This window comes from Ambystoma mexicanum, chromosome 8 (assembly GCF_040938575.1).
Source record: "Ambystoma mexicanum isolate Mex_15411 chromosome 8, UKY_AmexF1_1, whole genome shotgun sequence".
Lineage (NCBI taxonomy): Eukaryota > Metazoa > Chordata > Amphibia > Caudata > Ambystomatidae > Ambystoma > Ambystoma mexicanum.
The window spans coordinates 368,602,834-368,627,128 of record NC_090929.1 but is presented as its reverse complement, the minus strand read 5'-3'; positions in this window follow the sequence as shown (position 1 = coordinate 368,627,128).

Sequence of the window (24,295 nt, the reverse complement as noted above, 5' to 3'; positions counted from 1 at the left end):
TCTACTGCCCTCACTATAACATTAACATTTGCTAGTTAGGAATGAATTTATTAGAAATATACTCTGCTAGAATGAAACATTAATCTTTTAACGGGACCTGTATTCAGGTCCTAATGGACAATGATGTCCAGTTCATACACTGTTAACTCTAACAGCAGTTAAACACCCAACCTGTTTCGTTCTTGTGTTATTCAAAAACTATTCACAGAAATGCTTCTGGGGAAATTCATGTAAAAACGTCAAAGCTTTTTCTAGACCTTCATTAGATCAAAACTGAATGTCTAACCTGGAAAATTCCAGAAGTGACTTATGTGTTTGTAAATAAACAGAACCCTAAGGAAACAGAATATATAGCCATTATTAGTGGGGGTTTTTTCAATTCACAAACTTTCTTCCAAAAGAAATTAAATAACTTCAGGAGAACTTGCTGCTTTATCTTTCATTAGTTTTGAAAAAGCTGAGGGTTTGAGGGCCTTATAAGTAGGCAGCAATCTGTAATCAAAAATACAGAAGACAATGAGGGAAAAGTGAGCCAATTAATCTTCTAATGTACTATATAACATAGGAAATCATTAAAAACATAATTGAGTGTCAATCCCAGATCCACAACTTGAGTTACACTCAATCATTTTATTCTAAAATCCAGTTGGAGCAAATATTTAAATATACCACCTGTGGCAGGAATACATGGCCCCAGGGCTTTAAGTGGGGTGGGGTCTGCCAGGGCTGAGCCCCGGTTGGCTCCAAAATCGTGTGCGAGAGCTTCAGGCTTCAGAAAAAAAAGTATTTTCAGCCATAATGGTGGTGCCGCTCCTGCGAGGCATCCCTTTAAGCAAGAGATGCCCATGGGCCGGCGCCACCATTTTGGAGAAAACGTGAGGCTGCTGGAAGCAGAGGCCTTGTTTCCGAAATCATGAAGCTCCCGCGCATTCGCGGGAGTTTCAGTATTTATGAATACTGCCTCTGTTTCCAGCGGCCTCGCCCTTTCAGCCTTAATTGTGATGCTGTCCCTCCCCAGCTGGCAAGGGCCAGTGCCCCCATTAAGGCTGAATCGGTGAGGCGCTGTCCCATGCCAGACAAGGCAATAGAAAATAAATGCAGAGATCGGCACCTTCTCCCCCATGGAGAGAGGGTGCTTATCTCTACAAAAGGCTGCCTGGCAGGGGAGCCAGTAGCCCATTGAGCTGGGTCTCGCCAGGGGGGTGTGGCCTAATGGGCCAGCAGGACCCCTGCCATTAGGCCATAACCCCTTAATTAGCCCCAGCTCATTTTGTAGTGCCACTTAAGGCACTGCATGGCCCATTATTCTTTCTACCAACTAGAAGAACACAACTTCACACTTAACATCATGTCTATTAGCACTATATTATTGACTCCACATGTGTAACGATTACGACCACATTATAGTAAAACATTAGCAGACATGTTCTTCTTGTGGATCAATAACAAAAAAGAGATGGTCAAATTATACCCACCAAGTGTGTCAATTACGTCTGCACCTTGCAGTTTCGTCTACACTTGTAAGTTGTTATGCAAGAGATGCCCGCATGTAATTTGCTGTCGTGGTTCGAACAAAGCTGTCAAGCAACACAGAACAGTTGTATCACCATCCCAGACCAAATACTGTGTCTCAATGCTTAAATACGGACACGTTCTGTCATTAATGTGATGTTCTGTTTTCATTTATCTTGTAACGCGGAGTTGCGAAGTATTAACCTCCAGAGTCACCACGGGTTCACGCCATAACTGTTTTCAAGCTCTCACCAAAGGGAATGAGACGTTAGACCTGCGCACCAGGAAGTCTGCCTTCACTTCATCCGATATGGTACTCTTCACCCACTCTGTCAGCCATTTTGAAGGAGTACACTCGTATGAGACCTATGCTCTATATCACATTAAGTAAAAGTGTAATGGGATACAATGGTCCCAACATACATTGGCACATTAGTTAGTAACATATGTAATAACTTTTATAACATGGTGACAACCTGCATTTGTCACTTAACAAGGATAACTATCAATTAGCTCACTACTGTAGATTTAGCCAATTAACTGTTTCTTTGAGACTACATTCCACTATATTGCACAAAAAGATATGGTGCTGCTCTTTTTCGTATAGTCTTTTTTTTTTTGTCCTTAGGCAACATACCAAAGGGTTTAATCTGCAAAAAACAGTCCACCTTAAAGTGCCACGGGTATGGCCCATAGCGTTGAAGTGTCCCACTAGGGTTGCTGTAAGTAGCTGCTTTCTAATACCACTCTTATGCTCTGTGATACACACTTTAATTATTTTCCTTTCAGTCATTACTATGTAAAGTTTATCACAAGGACATCAAAGAGCATACACTAAGATGCATGAATTACAATTAGTAACTCGTTTTTGTGTCCAACATCCTGTGAGACAGGAAATGGAGATAACCAGGAACAGAGGCAGATGCTGGAATTGAGACAAGGAGAGTCAACTCAAGGGCATTGATGCTGGAGGCTACCCATGGCTGAGACCATCTTACCAGATTCCTGTCCTTTCCCTATGAGATTTCCTGGAGCCCTAGGGTTTTTTTTCAAAATGTTTTGCTCAGCTCAAAACCCAGGGAGGTTCTATGTAAGTAAACCTGTCCATACAGATCATGTCTTGTGCGGATCTGTTTGATTTAATTGTTTTGCCATTATCGATAGGGTAGGCAGACAAAGCAGACCCCTAGCATTTTCTTACTATATAATAATTGAATGAAGTCCCCAATATCCAACTACCACAGAGTGATTTTGTTGATACAATATTGATTCCAGTGTGAATAAGAATAAAGCCTGTTAAAGTAATTGAGATTGCTATTTCGTTTTGCAAACCGCAGAATTCCCTAATGGGCGGCGTGCATCAAAAAAGAAATTACCAACTCTACACCATTTCTCAGGCCCTGCCTTAAAGCAGAGGAGTGCTGAATGTAAACTGAATATCTGGGATTGTGTGCTCGGGCAGAAAAATGTCTTGCCAAAATTAAATAAAGTGAAGTCTCTGATTGAAAAGCATATAGATTATAAAACTTTCTCCATCGACGGCCACATCATCCTATTCGCCGCTGCTGTAAAATCCCTTGGTGTCTACCTGGATTCCATACTCAACATGACACGCCAAACCAACCAATTTGCCACAACATCAGGTTACGCCACCAAGCTCATCACCAACAGCAGGGCTTTTCTACCCATACAAAAAAGGATGGAAGTTGCTTGTGGCCTCATTTGCTCAAAACCTGACTATTGTAACTCTCTGTTTTGTGGCACCTCCACCAAACTTCAATCAATCCAAAACAATGCGGTGAGAGCAGCACTTGACAACAGAAAGTGTGACCGCATATCAGTAGCCAGGAGATCTGCTCACTGGCTCCCAGTTAGAGATAGGATCAACTTCAAGATCTTATGCATCACAAACTGCTGCCTCTCCAACAGCGCCCCCTCGTACCTGGTAAGAAAAACCTGAAGACACTTATCATCAATGCCACAATGCACAGCCTACAAACACTAACTCGCTGCCCCAGATTCAACCACAAAAGGGCAGGGAGAGCTTCGTAGTCATTACCAGGGCACCCTAGAATGAGCTCCCCGGCCACCTCTGCAACAAACCATCCCATGGCAGCTTCAGAAAGAAGCTCAAAACCTACCCATTCAACTAAAACTCACTTCCACCAACCCCACTGTGCCCATTCCCCATCTTTGTTTTCCTGTCTGACTGTATAACTAGCACCTTGATGCTTTCATATAAATGCCTAAATAAAATAAATAAATAAAATAAATGCTCTCTACCGAGAGTGAGAAAGTGGATCCTGGTAGAAGAGAGAAGAAGGGTTCCATATACATAAAAAGTGTTTTGTTTTTAAAAGGCTGTTTTGCTCAAAAACTGCTAGCATTTTCAAGTGAGCAGGGAGATTAAAAATGCAGAGTACTGCATATGTGAACTTGCTTTTGCCAGTAGGAAAGTATTGTAGGTTATTTAAATTGAACTTCATGTAAGGTGGATTGCTAAGTGTATGATCCAGTCACGTTTCAAGGTGCTACATGTTATTAAAAGTGAACCCCATACAAAGTGTTTTGACTGTACATGTTGTGGTGTTAAAGAGTCTGCAATCTGTATTAAAAACAATTAGTGTTTTCAATTATTTGAAAAGAGAATTGTTAGGAAAGGAAAGGATTTGGGCCACAGAGTGAGGTTGCATGATTTGTGATTTTGTGCAAATATTAATTTTCCAATTCAGTAATAAATATATATTCATACTATATGCCAGCCTGGTTCTTGGCTTACCTATTGCTAAAAGGTGAGGGATCTAGGTGGTTATATATGAATCACAGACAGGGCAGATTGAACATGCAAGGAATATTGGTGTGGCACTTTTGATTGGGGGTGGGGGCGTTAACTCCCTGTATTGAATAAATGGGGTCTGGTGGCCGGGATGTAGCTCTCTTTTTTTGATTCAGTACAAGTGCATTGTTTAACAGACTATTTAGTCTACTGCAAAGTCAGCAGGGTGTGTGGCAGTTGTTCATGCATTGTTAAAGTACCATTTAGGATTGAACCCTGAGAGTCAGGAAGGTGTACAGAGGAATACGATTGTGCAGAGTAATGCAAAGGTAATCTGATTTGGTTTTGATTGTTGAAATCTACCAGGAAAAAAGTGAAAGGTTTATGTTCCTGTGTAGAGAGAGATTATAAGGTTGCAAAAATATACTTTTCAAAAGAGTACGCTTGAAATAGAACAGGCTAGAAAACATCTCCTAGCCAAACTGTTCATTCAGGGAGACTGGGATGACCAGAAGACTGGGTTCTGGTAGGCTAGAATGGTTCATGATGTTACATCAGTAGGCACTGATTTTTGACTTGAAGGTGGGATCTTATATAAAGATCTAGAGGAGTTTTACTTGACTCAAAATGCATGTGAAGAGGAGACTAAAATGGCTTAACTCATGGCTTAGTTATATTTTCATTTGCAATTAATTGATGAGTGATTGCAAAATAAAGAGGGCAATGTTCTGAATCAGACTGGAAACCTGGAAAATACCCATCAATCACTCATAACATTGGAAGATAAAGTACCACAAAGTCAGATATTCAAATTAAAACATGAAAACCTGATTGAGCAAGGACAAAAGCCAACCTACAGGCATTCACAGAGCGAGAAATGGAATTTGCTGCATTACAAGATATATATAAAGAGAGTGCAGATAGCATAAGCCACCTTGAACACAAATTGAGTGACCAGACTAGTCACAATACAGTGCTGTTGGATGAAATACTGACCTCCAAACAGTCTATAAAGGAGCTTAAGCATGAAAACAGTCAGTTAATTAAAAGGGGTTGACTCTCGAAATGACTTTGATCAGATGCACCAAGATTTTAATATTCTGAAAGAACAGAAAATGCAATTAATTAAGTAAAAACACCTCTTAAACCAGGATAAGAGTGTCCTGTTACAAAAAGTGAATAAGATGAAAGTTGATGTAGTAAAGGGTCGACCTGATGTTCAGGAGCTGACCAGAATCAGGGAAGAAAATATAGATTTTACGGAGTGTTTGAGACAAGCAGACGCTGACCTATTACAGGCAGCGCAGTAGAGATGCTCAAGAGAGAGAACTTGTCAGTTTGAAAGAAACATGCTGTAAACATGCACACATAATGCAAGACGCTCATAGAGAATATGATATCCTGCAGGATGAGGTCCAGAAAGCTGAGAGTTAAAACAACCGTGCAACAACCCTAAAACAGCCAAGCCGTCTACCACACCTGCCGCTGCAAAGGTGGCAGAGGTGAAAACTACCCCTACATTTGAATCTGGAGCAGGGGAGCCTAAAAATACTCCTCGAGGTCATAAGCAGAATGAGAGGCAGAGAGGCCCTCCCCCATGGCCCAATCAAATGCTAGACAGGCAGGATATCAGCAAAACTACCCCTCTGATACTGCCACCTATGTCAGTTCTAGATACACGGATACAAAACCAATCCTGGGGTATGTGTACACTCCCCCGGCATAAAGGGGTGGGAGGTCAAATTAAGTAACTACTTCCCTTGGAAACTTCCCTTCAAATTTCTTACAGGACACAAGTATCAATCCACTTCTCAACCTACATTTTTCAAACAGGTACCCTCAAAATCTTCCAAAACAATACTCTTCCTTCTTCCCGGTTCCAGGACAATTGATCCCTGAACCAAGGAGACGGGAGAATCAGGACTGAAAATTATGGGAGACATTTTCAATACCTGAGCTACTTCGCTAGAAGGGAAAGTTACTCTTGTAGGGAGTAGCAAAGGTATAATCAGAGACCTTACTACAACCCAGAGAATTTGACCCAACTGGAGTTACAGCCCCAACAATTGACCAACAACCTGCCTTAATGCTGAGGGCTCAGTCAAACCCCCAAATTAACTCTGCTTACCAGTTCACTCCAACACCCAGGTCTGATGCCCTGGGAAATGACTGAAGGAAAAATCAGACAATCAACAGGTTCCTGAGGATGGGGGCCCTGGTCGAAGGGAGATGCCAAACTTTTGAGGAAGCTTCCTTTCTTAGAAGAACAGAAACCCTGGAAACCGCGCAGCCTGCTAGTGAATCTTCTACCCTGTGGAAGCTAGAACCCCAGGAACAGAGAGTATGTAGGAGAGGCCAACGAAAAAAACACTTTGTGGAGAACAATAACAAGATCATTCCATTTGAAAAAGAAGAAATCCTGGAGGATTCAGGTAATTAAATCTTCTCTCTCAGAAAGAAAATAGATCTCAGGAGACCCTGTGTCCAACAGGGTAGATATGGAGACTGACACAGATTGAGCACTTACAAGACCGCAACCGTGCAAGCCAGATCATTCAAAGACCTGAAGAGGTATACTCTCCACAAACAGGTTCATACAACTGTCTTCAAATACACAGGTACAACCAAGAATCTGGGGAAAAAAGAGGATCTCCCTAATACACACACGATTTCAAAATGTCATTTAATTCCGACAGATTCCCAATTTCCAACACAGAAAATGTTACTAGATCACACAGTGACCGAGTTCAATATTAAGAAAATTACTGCTGAGCTGGCAAATAGCCCATACTTTCTTTGTACTCTTGAGGAAAAAGAGGGCTGATTTAATGCCCCGGTCAAGGTACAAGGTCAGTGTGAATTATAGGCTGTGGTGGATACTGGATTCCAAGCTACTATTCTGATCAAAAAGGGTTTCGACCAATTGAATTTAGGAAAGAAGGAGAGTCACCAAATTCCACTCAGACCTCTTCCCAGACAACTCAAAAATTTCAATGGGAATGAGATTTCAATCGAAGGGACTGTGGATCTAGAGATAACAATTGGGTGACATTGTTTAAAACAGCTGGTGATAGTCGTGGCTTCAGAGAGCACTCCTTGACTACTAGGGAATGCTTTCCCTTGGAGGTTAGCACCTCTACCCTCTGAATGACAGCATGAACTGCATCCTCTGGATGCAGACTAACCGGCCCATCAAATTGAAGAAAAGTACAGACTTTGTGAGTCTGAACGGCACCTGCAGTCTTATTGAGTGTTGTGCCGATCAATTGAAATTTCATATCCAAGACAACCAAGTCCCAGAAATCACCATAATCTCTGTAGGAGAACAGACAGGTAATGGGAACTCTTCTCAAATCTTAAAAATCAACCTTCCTCTCAATTGCAAGTGGCATTCCAAACTGGAACGGAACACTTTGAAATGTTATACCAGACAAAAGTCAGAAAAACACTGAATCACTTGAAAGAGGAAGATGGAAAACCTGCCAAAAGTTTGACTGACATTCAGAAAAAGGGTGAACATTTGTCTTTCCCCATTCTCATAAATGAAGGGGAGGGGCCAGTACTCGCCACAGTATGTCTAAATAATGGAAAAGCTTCATCAGTGAAGAATTATTCAGGAAACTCCATAAAAGATTGGACCATTCCCATATTTAAATTGAAGGGTAAATGGGAAGTGGGTCTGGAAACACCAAATTCAAAACATTTCCTGCATAGCAGGTGTATGCTAAATATTTCCATTGGCAACACACTTATATTGGGTATTTAGAGATGACCCTTCTGACTTTTATTTGGATAGTGACATTCCAAATCGAGTCTAGATTTGATCAACAAAGTATTGTCATGACTTGGGGTATCCCCATGGGCTTTGACAATGTCAAAAGAGAATTCATTCACCTCTATTACTGCCTTATGCAGTTGAAGTTCAAGTGGGAGAAGAGGTCACCATCCGATGACAGGGGCGACAATTCACCATTCCCCTCAAAATTAAACAAGCACAGAACTTCAAATATAAGGATGCCTATATAAACTCTTACCTCCAGCAACAAGGTTTATATTTACATCCAACCCCTTTACTGGATCTAAAACACAACACCATTTGAATATTGGTGGATAACAACGACCCTCAATGTATCTCTTTGGGCACAGCCACCTCTATTTGAATGGCGGTTGATGCCCAATGCTATTCTGTTGATCTAGGTAATTAAATAATTGGACCAATTCCTCACTACTGTTTCAACATTAGTGAAGGTATTCCTCCAGAAAAGATCTTTACCCATCATAGGGGAGAAATCTTGATGCAATCCTCATGCGCTTATCGGTTGGAACAAGTAGCCTGTGACATCAGGAAGGATGAGGTGGTATTTGGAAATAACAATAACTACCTTGAATCCATTAAACTTCATGTCCTGGTGAACAGCATAGAAAGAGATATATCCACCTAACTGGAGAATACCACTGAAATTCCTAGGCCCAAAGTCTCCCCACATAACAAGCAGACGATCGAGGAATGGATCAATCTTGCTGATTCCTGTGAGACCGAGGACCAAAGACAGAAACTGAAACACATATTCCTGGATCTTCAGGATATCTTTCCAGTAGATTCATATACCTGTGGACGTACATCTATCCATTCAACCATCATACCCACAGACCCAGAGCTGGCTCCAGTATTGGTTAAACAATACTGGTTACCTCTCACGTCCATGCAATCATTCAGGGAGATTGTCAAGAATTTGGAACCCTGTGGGATAATTCGTCGGATCCACAGTACCTTTAGCAACCCGCTACTGGAAATACTAATGGGCGATGGAGATTATGTGCAGAAGTGAGAGAGTTGAACAAACATGTTCACATGTCAAAATTGCCACTTCCCTACATCGATCAAGGGCTGGCACAGATCAAATGTGTCCAGACCCATTGATTTGACCAATGGCTACTGGACGTTACCCGTGAGCATGGAAGACAAATACAAGCTTGCCTTTCCCTTTGGGGGCAGCAATATACATTAACCCAAACACCCTTCGGATATATAGACTCTGAAAATCAGTTAAATATATTCCTGCATAAGGCCATAACCGATTTGGGCAAAAGGGGAAACCCAGTAGATAATGTATTGATCAAGAGCTCAACTGTGGAACAACATATTTCAGACATTTGCTATGTTCTGGCCCAGTTGAAGAAGTCTGGAGTAAAACTGTACATTCAGAAGGCACAGTGGTGTAAGACCAGAGTGAACTTTCTAGGGTGCAAACTCACTCCTGAGTGTCTCAACCCCCAGTTGAAGAAAGTGGAATCCTTATTGAAATTAAAAGAATGTGAGAATTGAGAAGCCTTCTTGGACTCACCAATTTTAGCCAAAAGTTCACTGAAGATTATACAGCAATCACTTGACACTTTGTGCAATTTATTAAAAGCCAGAGTCAAGTGTGAGTTAAACAACTGAAAATAAGCCTTTCTGAAGCTCCTTGTTTGGTTTACCCCATTCAGAATAAGGAGTTCTGCTTGCAGAGGGGATTTTCAGATATCTGCCTAACAGCTGTATTGTACCCAAATACAACAAGGTCAACATAGTCATCTCTTACACAAGTAAAACTTTGTTCTCTGTAGAGTAAAAATTCAATGAATGCAAAAAGGCACTCCTGGTAACAGTATGGGCATTGAACAATTACTGCTCATTTATCGAGGGGAAGCATATCATTGTAGAGACTCCTCAACAACCCTTACAGTGCTTACAAAGTGACAGGGTATGGTCAGGAGTGTAAGTAATTCCAAAATAACTTGCTGGATCCTGTCCATGCAAGTCTTCACTGTGGAGGTCAGATATGGCCAAAACAAGAAGAGTCCTCTAGTGCAAGGATTGGCCGAATTGCATGATTGTGCTCAAGAAAACTGAGGACAAAAGTGTAAGGACCAAAGACAAAATGGAGGCGCACCTAACATCCCCACACAAGGTCTATGAAAAAGACACATGCCAGGGGATACCCACAGTTTATGTGGCTGGGTGTTCGTACCATGCTGGCTAATAATACCAGGGAAAAAGAACTGGTGGTTGACATTGGGAATACCTGAGTGAATTATACCGTGGAGCCCTCTGCTGGTTAAGAAATCGGACCCCGAAGTAGTCAGGTGGCAAAGCTGATGGTCGGTCATCAAGCCATCCTCACTGCGGTATACCAACAAGTCAAAGAACTGGTGATAATCATTCATTCTGACTATGTAAGAAATGGTTTCATGAAAAACTTGATAAACTGGAAGAATAGAGACATGCATTGTGCTAACAACAAACCATTAAAACATGGAAAATGTATCAAGTCGATTGATTATCTACTGAACTCTAATGGAATGGCCATATACTGGAAAAAGATAAAAGGTCATTCCAAAATAGAGGGTCTGGATAAAACTGGGAATGACCTGGCTGAAACCGGAGCTCTGCAGGGGGATTTCATAGATACAGAATCTGTGCTGGTTGAAATCGAAGTTACAGCTGTCGCCAGGTATCAAACTTCTGCCAACAGTGAATTCTCAACTTCTAAGTCGAGTAAAGATGCCCTGGATGAAGGTTTGATCAATGCACAAAAAGAGTACCCTATCACTGGAATGTTGATGATGATGATGATGATGATGATAGTTTATTTATATAGCACCTATACACAATGTGTTTAAAAGCGCTTCAAGGAAAGGGATGGAACAAGGGAGAATACAATTACATCCTCAAAGGCCATGAACAGTAAGGATGTGAAATTAACTATCGTACTCGGCCTGACGACATTTCAGATAGTGCAAGAGCTAATACATAGATAAGGAAAGTAGGGGGAGTGTGGGAAGGAAATGGAAACAGACAGGCGACTACCGTACTAGGCCTGATGACATTTTTTGTAGAGCCGGAGAAAACAAAAGGTGAGGGAGAAGGGTGCAGAAAGGGAGGGGCAGAACAAAACAAGCAACTATCGTACTAAGCCTGATGACATTTCAGATAGTGCTGGCGGGAGGCGGGGAAAAACAAGTAAGGGGAGGGGGGAGGAGATAGGAAAAGGAAGAAAAGGAGAAGAGGGGAGAACAGAGAGTAAGCAGTCAAAAAGAGTGGAGAAGCAAGTGGGGAGAGCGAATACAATTGCAGAAGTCAGTAGTAACACATAATGTTGCAAGCCTGGATAAAAGATAAAGAATGGAACAGCATGATTCAGGGCCACCATGAGAAAGGATGACACACCGTGAATCAATTAAGTCCATTAAAGTAAAATCCAGCATTGGCCACAAGACGGTGATGGTGAAACCAAAATGTATCAAGTCAGACTCCTGCAGAAGTACTTAGATGGGGTGAGGGGGAACAGGGTAGAAGAATCAAGCAAAACAGGCAACACTTGTGTACGAGAAGGGGGGCACAAGGGAACATCATGGGGGTACCAGAGGAGTGGGGATGTTCTATAAACACATTGAAGACCCAGTGAGTTTTCCTCTAACAGAATCAGATTGTACCGGTATCTCCAGGTGTTGATGACATTTGATGACATTTTCCAAAATGTTTAGAATCCAAGATGGTTTGTTGTTACGGAGATCCCCATCTGGATTTGATCAGTGGGTGGCACCTACCTCCTATCAGAGCCTGATGTTGAATCATGCCCATGACGTGGCCAATGCCAGTCATAGAGGTATTGAAAAGACATTGGAACTCTTGGGAGCAGTTGCATACTGGCCACACATGGTCTAGGACCTCAACATATATCTCAAGAGGTGTCTCGTGTGTGCACAATTTCAGCCAAATTAACCCACACACAGAGCTCCCTTAAAGAAAAGGGAAATGGCACTGCCATGGTCAGATGTTCAAGTTGATTTCATCGGGCCAGTGATTCACATCTCTAGAGGAAACAGGTACGTGCAGACAGTAACATGCTTGTTTACAAAGTGGGTAGAATGTCTTCCTTCCCTGAACTGAAAGGCAGAGAGTGGTGCCCCGCTTATGAACAATCACATCTTGTCTCATTTCGGCCTCCGAAAACGGATTGATTCAGGCCCTGGAAGTCATTTTACCCGTGAAGTGATGACCAAGATGTGGGAAATTCTAGGGATAAAGAGAAACCAGACAAAGGAACAAAAATGGCTTCAGTCTTGGCGGAGTAGTTTTTAAATTGTGGAGAACATTTCACCTATTGCCTGAAAGATCTGCCTCGCAAAAGGAGAACAGACTAAAGAGAAATGGTTCAATATCAATCTATTAAAAAGCTGTCATCCCAGACTGGCTTTAAGAGTGATTGTGGAACCCATTTATGTTAGAGCCGAGGAATCCTCGAGGAATGAGGGTAAGATCAAAACCCGGATGGAAAATAAAACATATAACAGGTGAGTAATTAAATTCAAATGATAATTTATGAGTCATGATTGTCAGTGAATATTGTCTGTAACTGAAAAAGTAATGTCCCATTCTGAAATGTTATCCAGGGAATAAAGTTTAAAATACTTAACAACTCCTTTTACTCCTCTCTTAAGAATCATTAACATCCTTCCATTCCAGCTTGGGAAAGGGAACAGAGGAGTCTCGAAATGGCCCAAGAAACTGAAAGTGAAGGGGCAAGAAGAGAGAAAGGAGGAAAGAGGCCCCTTGCATACCCCTGGGACTCAAAATCAGTCAGTGGGGACCAGATAGCCCACTCCCTGAGGAAGAAAAGAGAGTGGAGGTGCTCCATCAAAGAATATGACTTTGAGAAAAAATAAAAACACTCTCACCTGCCCTTTCACACCAGATACACTGTGAGAATAAAGGATGGGGAGATTTTGTAGGGTACAAATGCAGCCCCAAGCAAAATAAAGGAAACTGGATTTGGCACATTGGGCCTAAAAGTGCAGAGCATTGAATACATCATAGGCTGGCAGGCTGAAAGGCCTGCAAAAAAATGTCATCTCTTCCAAGGTACCTTGTGAATTTAAAAGAACTAGGATGAAACAGCTTGAACACAGCTTACTAATAGCAGAGAGAGAACATGGAAATGTATGCACTTCTGCAAGTGAAACAAGGAATATGTGAAAAATGAACCTAGACTGCAGAAGGGAATGGAAAGGCACCATGTGATTGAAATAATCAGACTTGTCACATGTAAAGAAAAAGCAACAGTTTGAAAAGCAAATATTTCAATTCTTCAGAGCACTGAAAGGCTTGTGTGAGTGCTCAAGAATGTTCTCCTGAAAGTTAAAAGCAGTGACCCTCCCCCTACACTTAAGAGAATATCTGTAAAGGTCTTTGAAGCCACAGCAGGGCCCAGGAAGGAATTTATGGTGTGTTGTTGCCAGCAACTGGTAAAACAAAAGGCAGCCCATAGTGTGTTGTCCTTTCTAAAACACTTGGAATTAAAATTCAAATTGTGGCCCATTTCCCTGAGCTGATGACATTTGACGGACACCAGCAGGTGCTTTATGTGTCAGGGGTGGAGTTATCTTCATCTCCATCAGGCAATAAGCAGACACATGGTGCAGCTTTTGGCTTGACAAGAATGTTCGTGGATTTATACCAGCATAGGTCAACAAAGGAGATAAACCCAAGGCTACATGTGAGATCTCTTAAAGAAAAGAAAATGAGGTTAGCAGAAGTTCAAATAATGTATAATTAAGAGATTGTAATTGACGTACGTAGAGGGTCATACTTTGTTGAATTTCTCAGAAGATATAAGTCATACGATAATGACTCAGATATCATTGGAAAGCTTCTGAGAAGACTGTGAGAAATAAAGTTGTATGCTGAAATGTGATGATAGCTTCTTGGATAGTGTTACAAAGCAGAGATACAGGGAGATGATAGCCTAACAAATTAGAGATCTGTATTGAAATGTTTGTGTTGATAACTGTTATATTTTTTCAGAAAATGACAAAAGTCGACCATTCAAACCTCCAATCTCTTGCCGACAAAGGACTTATTTCATTAAGTCTTGAATGATGATATGAATTCAAAAATATATGTATTGTTAGGTTTTCTTTAGAAATGAGAGAAAGTTGTCATGTAATTTTTAAAGGCACAACAGAAGTGGTAAAAACATGCAATTTCAAAAGGGTGGAGTTGTGAGTCAATAGGGATGATTTCTGTTAACTTCAGAAATCAATCATTGCAAGGGCAGGACGGCAGATGTCCAATCCAAATCAAGAACTAATAAGCTGGCACATCCTCATATTAATAATTTGGGGTGTTGTTCAGATTTTATAAGGCGTGGCACAGTGGGGTTCATGGAGAGCTCTCTGTCATCATCTCAGTGGGACTACTAAAACATTGCTGCAAAAACAACACTGCCTTGGAGCCAAGAATTCGAGATAACCAGAAACTGATACAGAAGCTGGGATTCAGACGAGAGGCAAATGAAGGGGTTTGATGGAAGAGGCTACCCCTGCCTGAGGCCATCTGTCATTCCCTATGTGATATCTAGAAGCCCAGAGATGGTGTTTTTTCCCCCTCAGCTTGAAACACAGAGATATTCTTAGTAAGTAAACCTGTCCAATCAGACCACGTCTTGTGGGGATCTGTTTGATGTATTAGTGTTCCCATTATTGATTGGATGGGCAGACAATGTAGGCCCATAGCATTGTCCTAACAAATATTAATTTAAATAGCTCCCCTATAGCCAACTAACACAGAGTAATCTTGTTGAAATTCGAAATCAACCACATCACTTCCAGCGTGAATAATAATATAGACTGTTAAAGTAATTGGCGACTCCTATTTCTGGTTCCATGTGTTAATATCCCTGCAAAATATCGCCAGTGATATTAACGCATGGAACCTGCGGGGAACACCCCCACAACCCCTGTATTATTTTAAAAGGAGCGGGGGGCTCCCCCACAACCCCTGCTTCCATAAAATCCTAATATTATCCCCACTAAAAATATTGCCTATGGCCGTTCCCGACAATCATATATACAGAGATATTTTTGATGGGGATAATATTACCTGATACCCTATTTCTTTATTCCAAAATTCCCTAAAGGAAGAAGTACATACAAACCCATTTTTATATTATTTAAATATGTGTACAGAGTGTGTTTGCTTGTGATATGAGTTAGTGCATGATGATGGTTACTTGTGTGAATGAGAGAGTGCTTGATGTGTGTATGTTGTGAAATGTGTGTGTTGTATGTTAGTAATTAATGTATTATTTAAATATGTCTATGGATGTGTGTATGCTTGTGTTATGAGTGAGTACATGATGATGTGTGCTCGTGTGAATGAGAGCATGCATTCTGAATATATGTTGTGTATATGTGTGTATTTTGATGTTCATCACTTATTGATTATTTAAATATGTGAATGGTTGTGTGTATGCTTGTGTTATGAGTGAGTGCATGATGATGGGTGTCCGTGTGAACAAGAAAGTGTTTGCTGTTTTTATGTTGTGGAAATGTGTGTGTTTGTATGTTTATCACTAATATATTATTTAAATATGTTTATGAATGTGTCTATGCTTGTGTTATGACTGAATGCATGATGATGGGTGCCTGTGTGAATGAGAGCGTTCTTGCTATGTGTATGTTGTGTAAATGTGGTTAACTGCTCAAACAAGCACACACAAGGAGGTCCTCTTTTTTAGGGGCCCAATTTGGGAGAGGACGTAAATATAAGTGAACACACAAGCACATCCCAAATGGCTACCCTTGGATGTTACAACAGCTATGGACTTGCAATTGACCAAACAAAGTGAGATATCATCTTTATAAGCATATATCAAAAGATGAGGAAGGGTCGGGTATATGCAAAAACATGACATTTATTCAAGGAACATTGTAAAAAAAACTCAGACTACTTAGTCATGAGTATTAGCAAACACAAACTCTTGAACAATCAAAAATCAAAAATACATTTCATGTGTGATCATGACTCAAGCCTACCATTTATAGAGAGAAAAATAATTCCTCTATAAATGATGGGTTATGGAACAGAGTGGAAGTGATGTTGGTAACCTGTGTGTGGCTTATCAATGTGCATTTGTTTGAATTTCATCTGTACATAAGTCCCCACACATATATAGGTGTCGAAAGTCTGGATCTGTTTCCAGCCTTGCAGTTTGAACACAGAAGCACAACCTTGAAGTTACTAATACAGCCAATAAGTGGTGATGCAAGGCTTTCTTCAGGACACACAAGGACTCCTGAGGATGGAGTGATATTGTATCTTGATTCGCATTTACCGCATACAAATTTCTTGAATATGTACAACCCCTGTCACATCTTGGGAGCTGGCTGCGCTGGTGCACCAATACGGCACAGTGCACTGGAATCTATCTTCCTGTACCGGTGTAGGCATGGTCACAGGACCTTTGCCTGCGTGTTGATGCTTGGGCGCCTTCCTGAGTTGCTTGTTGGTCGCTTGTTCATCAATCGCATTCGATAAACCGATACAAATGCGATTGATGAACAAGCAGCCGACAAGCTGGATTAATCAGCCTAAAGTGCGACAAAGAAATCCCAGAAGATTAGCTACGCAATCCGCTTCCCTTTAAAACTCAGGAAGACTAAAAGGAACAAACAGAAAAGTAACATCAGCCCCCCCTAGCACACATTATCGATTAATGTCCTAGAGGAGTTATTTAAAAAGAAACATTTAGCAGCAAATTATGAAGCCGAAGAACTCTCAGACGTGGAATTATTAGCAGGGGTAGAGGCTGTCATAGGTGATACACCGAACAAACAACTCCTGGCTAACTCGCAAACTACATCAGTAGAATGGAGGGAGAAATCAGGCAGACCATCGACACAAATGGTGCCTATACCTACACCAATAAGATGGCATTTTGACCAGCCTAAAAATAACAATGGCAACTCATCCTGTAGAAACAGAAAGATAATATGAGGCCGGGAAGCCCAAAAAGAAACACACCAACACAGGTTACAAAGAACATACAAGTGCTTTATTTAAAAGCTACAACAGTTACCAAAGTCAATTGACAAACGGATAGCTATTCGGCTCTCACAGTAACGTAACGAACTTCAACGAAGGTTCGATGCATTAGTGAGAGAGACCGTACATTGGAATACGTGGGCTTTTTATACTCTTTATCCAGCCTTTGGCCAACCCCCTCGCGGGTTAACCATTCTAGGAGTCGGGCCTATGGGTTCCTTGCCAGGTCAATCCTATAATATATGCATTTTGATTAGTTTCGCTGATATAATTGTACATTTACACATAGGTCAACAATAGGACAAGGTCTCAGTTTGCGACCCCGACAAGTGGCCTGCAGGCATATTAATTATTCGTGCATACGGAGGTCACTACGGCCAGAATCTTACTCAGAATGTCATTCGGCTGCCATTTTGATGTTCAGGGTGACTTCCACATTGCAAGAGAACCTAAAATGGCGGTTTAATCCAAGATGGCGACTTACATTACTTTCTCTAAGGTCAAGACCTTGCCGCAGAGTTTGTTCGCATATGATGTTTAGACAACTTGGCGTAGGCCAATACACATACAATTGTTGCGATAGGAGGCATAATATTGTTTCAATTCCGACAAACCCTCCTTTTGGCCTATGCCAAGTGCTAATATCATTTCTAATACTTCTGTAAATAACTCCATGCATTGTCGTCTATACATCCTGAATCATTATCTGTAATGTCTATAGCCATTAGGTCGTTCATCAGAACCTCTTGTAACACAAACTCTTTAGATGCTGTGTCCGGGGCATACATTTTGTGCCCTACTGTGCTCACCGCTTGAGCACAACATCCCCCTAGCATTGCACATACACTAGGTAAACATTGGAAACAGCAACAAAGGAATAGCAAGATTCCTAAAATAACCAGGATAACAGAAAGCGCCTTCCAACCCCAGGATCGTAGAGAATCCCAGAACCACGTGCTAATATTCCAATTTCCCACCGGAACATACACCTCAGAACTAACGATGTGCAAGTTCTGTATTGCTTTGAAAATTGTCAGTGAGGAATCTGGTACGAAAACACAGCAAGCGGACCCCACTAATTTGCATACTCCACCACGTTCTGCCAGGATGACATCTAATGCCATCCGATTTTGGAGAGCTACCAATCTTATTGCCTTTTGTTCTAGTGTCATATTGTAGAGTATATCCGTGGTCCGGTTGATGGTTCTCTCCAGTACTCTTGCTAGGCCCCTAATGTTTTCAGAGTTTGCTATCTGTCCCCAAAATGGCACAACTGATTTCGCTATATCTCCCAATACTTGCCCAGGGGTATCTCCGTTCTCGTCCCGTCGTGGGCGAGCCTTAGAAACTTCCAATGTACTAGCTACAAATACCCCAGGTAACAGGATTCCTAAATAACAGGTTCCCTGCCAATCCTTGGGCAACCAGTGAAATGCGGAACTACCACAAACGAAATAAACAGGCCCCCCTACATACAGAGGCCTATTCTCCCCGGTCAAATTTTCAATGTTTACACAACCTTCGAAATCTCCCATTGGCCGAGTGCCATTTCTTTGTACACAAAAGGGGACTGAATCGGGGCTATGATTAATAGAGTAGGAAGGGGGCACAGCATCCTTATTGCCTATCAGAGCCATTTTAAAGGAAATTAGAGTTTGGAATGGAAGAGATAGTTTATCAGATGGCCTAATAGAAGCAACATTAGGTCTACTTCTATTTGCAAAAGGCGAGCATCCCAGGGGAGTCAATTCACGTTTCTCAAAATCATTTAAATTAGTTCCATCGAAGTTCCCTGAGATGCTATCATTCCAATGGCCAAAGAATAGTGCTCTAAGAGAAGCATAGCAAGCAGTCATTAAAGGTAAAGGGTGAATATACCATCCTAGCCCCTTGTTCCCATGTTGCGGTAAATGGGTGCAAATCCAACAATTACTCTTATTAAAAATGGCATGCGTTGCATTCATTACTATCATTAAAGTGTTATTATGATACTTTCGTCTATGCTGGGAGTCTCTAGGTGACAAGGTGTGAAGGTGTACAGAGGGAGTCAAGGCAGTAGGTACAATCTCAATTGGCAGTAGAGGTTTTAGAGGGTAAATTTCTTCGAAATACCAAAGTCCCACAGCAGTAATTACACAAATTCCAATTATTATTAATACAACACAGCAATACGTTTTCGGGGCCCAGGCACGTTATTCGTTGTCCGAATTGGTCACCCCCATATTTACAAGTCCAGTGCGAGGAGCAGCGGTGGAGGTGGCAGGCATCATAGTTTCTCAATCGACGACCCCAATGTTCATTGCTGGCGACACTACGGTCGCGCGACTTCTTAGTCCTTTCCAACCCTAGCCAGCAGAATCCCTTTTTTTTCTTTCTTTTGTTCGAAAGGAACTTTCTTTAACAAGAGAAAACATTCAATCACTTCTTCTTTCCAAATGCACGTAAAAGACCCGTCCCGTAGTTCTATTTTCTTCGTCGAAGGTCGTACCTGGTGCTACCCAGAACTGTTTGATCCGGAAACAAGGTAACGTCACTTCCTGAGGGAAGTGACGTATCAGAGGCGACAGAAGTCGCAGAACTTGAAACAATGTTTTCCGGAAGTGACTTTTTCAAAGAGTGCGGAGACGAAATGGACTGTTCCCCAAGCTGCACGGGCTCAGAGAAATTCTCCGACGCACTCACAGCGCTGTTTGCTACTCCAGGATCAGAGATTGTAGCATCAGCGAGGGGTTCTGCTTCTTCTGTAACATGTGGCGTCGGGTGAGGAAGTTTCTTGACATGCGTCGCGTTGATCCAATGCTTTTTTCCAGCCACCCGCACTGCTGTCTGGGTGACCAACAGCACCTGGTAGGGTCCCCTCCACCGAGGAGCGAGACAGGAAGACCTTCCATAGGCCTTCAGTAGGACCCAACTTCCAGGCTGAATATCGTGTCCTGGGCCCGTAAACCGTACAGGTAAAGCTGATTGGACCTGATGATAAATGAGATACAGATTTTTAGTCAACTGGTTACAGTAGTCTACAAGCAATACATCCTCGACCTCCCTTAAGGTTTTGGGCTTCGGAAGGCCCCAAATGTTAGCAGGTCCCCCCATCACTACCTCAAATGGGGAGAGCCCAGTCTTAGTTTGAGGTGCGGTACGCATGCCTAACAATACAATAGGTAAGGCATCTGGCCATTTCAATTTGGTGTCGGCACATGTTTTTGCAAGCTTATTCTTTAGAATGCCCTTATGTCTCTCTACCAACCCAGCACTTTGAGGATGTCTAGCCGAGTGAAATCATTTTTCAATGTTTAACGCTGTGCATATCTGCAAAATTACTGCTGCAACAAAATGGGGATCATTGTCTGACCAAATTACCCTTGGAAGCCCAAATCGTGGAAATAATTCTTTTACCATAGTCTTTGCAGTGGTCATGGCAGTAGCATCTTTAACGGGGAAAGCCTCGACCCATTTACTAAAAGCACAAATAATCACAGGAACATATTTTAGATTGTTACACCGTTCCATCTCAATAAAATCAAAATGGATGACCTCGAAGGGAACAGAAGAGGGCCCAAAGCTTCCCCTTGGAGTTACTGTCCCCTTCCCCACATTGTGCTGTAAGCAAATCATACAATTCTGAACATGGCGCTGTGCAATCTTTGAAATTTTATCATTCACCCATACTTGTTCTAACATTTTCGTAATCTGCTGAGCACACACATGCGTAGGACTGTGTGCCATCGTAACCATTGCCAGCACATATGAATCAGGGAGCAACCATTTTCCTTCAGATGTATCCACCCAACACCCATCGTCATCCAGTTTCCCCATTCCTTCAGCCCACTTTTTAGATTCTTCTATTGTGGCATCAGTTTGGATATCTCGCACAGACCCGATACCCTCATCCATTACATAGGCATCTTTTGTTTCCCTTAGAGCATACATGTCTGCCAGAGGCGGATCTAACGGTCGCTAGGCAAACAAAAGGCGACCGGGCCCCCCCCCCGCCCCGGGCCCCCCCGGCCCTTCCACACAACAGGGCCCGCCCCTTCCACACAACAGGGCCCGCCCCTTGCCCGCCCCTTCCACACAACAGGGCCCCGCCCCTTCCACACAACAGGGCCCTTTCATTTTAACACTCCGGGTTCATTCCAATCCTGGGCCAGGACTGGCCCAGGAGACGTGTCTACGTCACAGTGACGCAGTGTTATGTGCCGGCGGTGTGATCCCACGAGGAAAAAGAAGTAATCTCCATTGCCCGGGCCCAGCTGAGAAGAGAAGGTGCTGCTCGAGTCGAGGCTGTCGAGTGGTGTTTGCTGTTTGCTGTCTCCTGCCTACTGAAACAACGGGTAAGTTTAGCTATTGTGGGGATTTGTGTCTCCATGCTCCCGTGACTGTCTCCATGGACCATGCTCCCCTCCTGCCCCAGCCCCCCGTGAGTGTCTCCATGCCCCCCTCCCTCCCCAGGGTCCCCGTTTGTGTCTCCATGCCCCCCTGCCTCCCCAAGGCCCCCGTTTGTGTCTCCATGCCCCCCTGCCTCTCCAAGGCCCCCGTTTGTGTCTCCATGCCCCCCTGCCTCCCCAAGGCCCCCGTTTGTGTCTCCATGCCCCCCTGCCTCCCCAAGGCCCCCGTTTGTGTCTCCATGCCCCCCTGCCTCCCCAAGGCCCCCGTTTGTGTCTCCATGCCCCCCTGCCTCCCCAAGGCCCCCGTTTGTGTCTCCATGCCCCCCTGCCTCTCCAAGGCCCCCGTTTGTGTCTCCATGCCCCCCTGCCTCCCCAAGGCCCCCGTTTGTGTCTCCATGCCCCCCTGCCTCCCCAAGGCCCCCGTTTGTGTCTCCATGCCCCCCTGCCTCCCCAAGGCCCCCGTTTGTGTCTCCATGCCCCCCTGCCTCCCCAAGGCCCCCGTTTGTGTCTCCATGCCCCCCTGCCTCCCCAAGGCCCCCGTTTGTGTCTCCATGCCCCCCTGCCTCCCCAAGGCCCCCGTTTGTGTCTCCATGCCCCCCTGCCTCCCCAAGGCCCCCGTTTGTGTCTCCATGCCCCCCTGCCTCTCCAAGGCCCCCGTTTGTGTCTCCATGCCCCCCTGCCTCTCCAAGGCCCCCGTTTGTGTCTCCATGCCCCCCTGCCTCTCCCCAAGGCCCCCGTTTGTGTCTCCATGCCCCCCTGCCTCCCCAAGGCCCCCGTTTGTGTCTCCATGCCCCCCTGCCTCTCCAAGGCCCCCGTTTGTGTCTCCATGCCCCCCTGCCTCTCCAAGGCCCCCGTTTGTGGAGCGTAACTGACCCAATATCCTCAAAGCACTGTTACTTGAGACTTCAGCCTTTCATCCTTCTGAGGTTGATAAATCAGTGGCAACTTTGGTTGGGCGATTATTGTATGTGAATATGTCTATATATAATGGTTGACAAAATAACCAATAATGATCATTAACTAGAGTTTAGTGTGTCGAGAGTAGATGATTTTATTTTATAACAAAAGTTGCCTAGGCAACTGTAATAAAGACAACTTCATAAAAAATAGCTTTTGTCCCTAAAGCTTGCCATTGTGCACTTGTTACCTCAATTAACTCCGCCCACCCTAAGCTCCGCCTCCATGACCCGCCCACCTAGGGCCCTCTGTCAGGTGCTGCCCACGGGGCCCTTTGCCTTAAATCTGCCACTGATGTCTGCGCTAAGGTCTGTAGCCGTTTGCCTGGCTATCTGGTCAGCAAAAGCGTTCCCTTTTCCCACATCATCTATGACCTTACGATGTGCTGCACATTTCATGATCGCTAACTGCCTAGGGAGTGAGAGTGCCGAGAGCAATTGCACTATCAGGGGACCATGCTGGATCTTGGTCCCATGTGAGGTTAGGAACCCTCTTTCCGACCAGAGCCTCCCGAAGTTGTGAGCCACCCCAAAGGCGTACTGGCTATCAGTATATATGTTTACCATACGCCCTTCGAAGAGTTCACAAGCTCGGGTCAACGCTATAATCTCTGCGGCCTGTGCGGAATTATGCGGAATTCTCTTAGTTTCAACAACTGTACTCAACGTAGTAACTGCGTAAGCAGCTGTAGATGTACCATCTGAAAGTTTGAAGCAGGAGCCATCACAAAACAGCTCCCCTTCTGCATTGTCCAAAGGAGTATCTATAAGGTCTATCCTGCCCTTCGTTTCCTGTTCAGTGGTATACAGGCAGTCATGTAATTCTTCGTCACCGCAAACAGTATTTTGCGGGAAAGGTAGGAGTTCAGCCGGATTAAGAACACAACACCTCTTAATTTGAATGTGAGGGGCAAACAGAATTAATTCATACCTTGTCAGTCGTGCAGAGGTGAGATGTTGCGTTTGAGTCTTATTCAATAGGACATCTACAGAGTGAGGTACCATCAAAATTAAATCATGGCCTAGGACCATTCCCTCACTCTGTTTTACAGATTCGGCAGCAGCAGCGACAGCTCGCAAACATCTTGGCAAAGCGCATGCGACAGGATCAAGGGCGGAGGAGTAGTATCCGCACAGCCTATTCTTCCCTCCGTGTTCCTGCGTTAACACAGCCAAAGCACATCCATCACATTCATGCACAAACAACACAAAGGCCTTGTCATAATTTGGAGTACCCAGAACCGGTGCAGAGCATAACGCGGTTTTGAGAAGCTCAAATGATCGTTGATGTTCCGATTTTCATGCCAGCGGCAGAGAAATGCCCTTCTTCGTCAAAGCCAACATCGGTTTTATCACTAGTGAAAAGTTTGGGATCCACAACCTACAGTAAGAAGCCATACCTATTAAGGCCCTGACTTCCTTCTGTGTATTTGGAACAGACATGCCAGAAATGTGTTTTATTCTTTCAGGTGTCAATCTTCTCCCCTCCTTTGATAGGAGGTAGCCTAAATAGGCGACCTCCTGACAACAATATTGAAATTTCTTGAGCAAAGCTTTATGACCATTTTTAGCTAAATGAACAAGCAACAGTACAGTGCCTTCTTTACAAGCACTTTCAGAATCTGCAGCCAAAAGCAAATCATTGACATACTGAAGTAGTGTACAAGTAGGTGGCAATTCAAGGGTGTCAAGCTGCTCTTTCAAAGCTCTACTATAAAAGCTTGGACGTTCAGTATACCCTTGAGGTGCCCGAGTAAATGTAAATGAACGTCCTCCCAAGGTGAACGCGAATAAA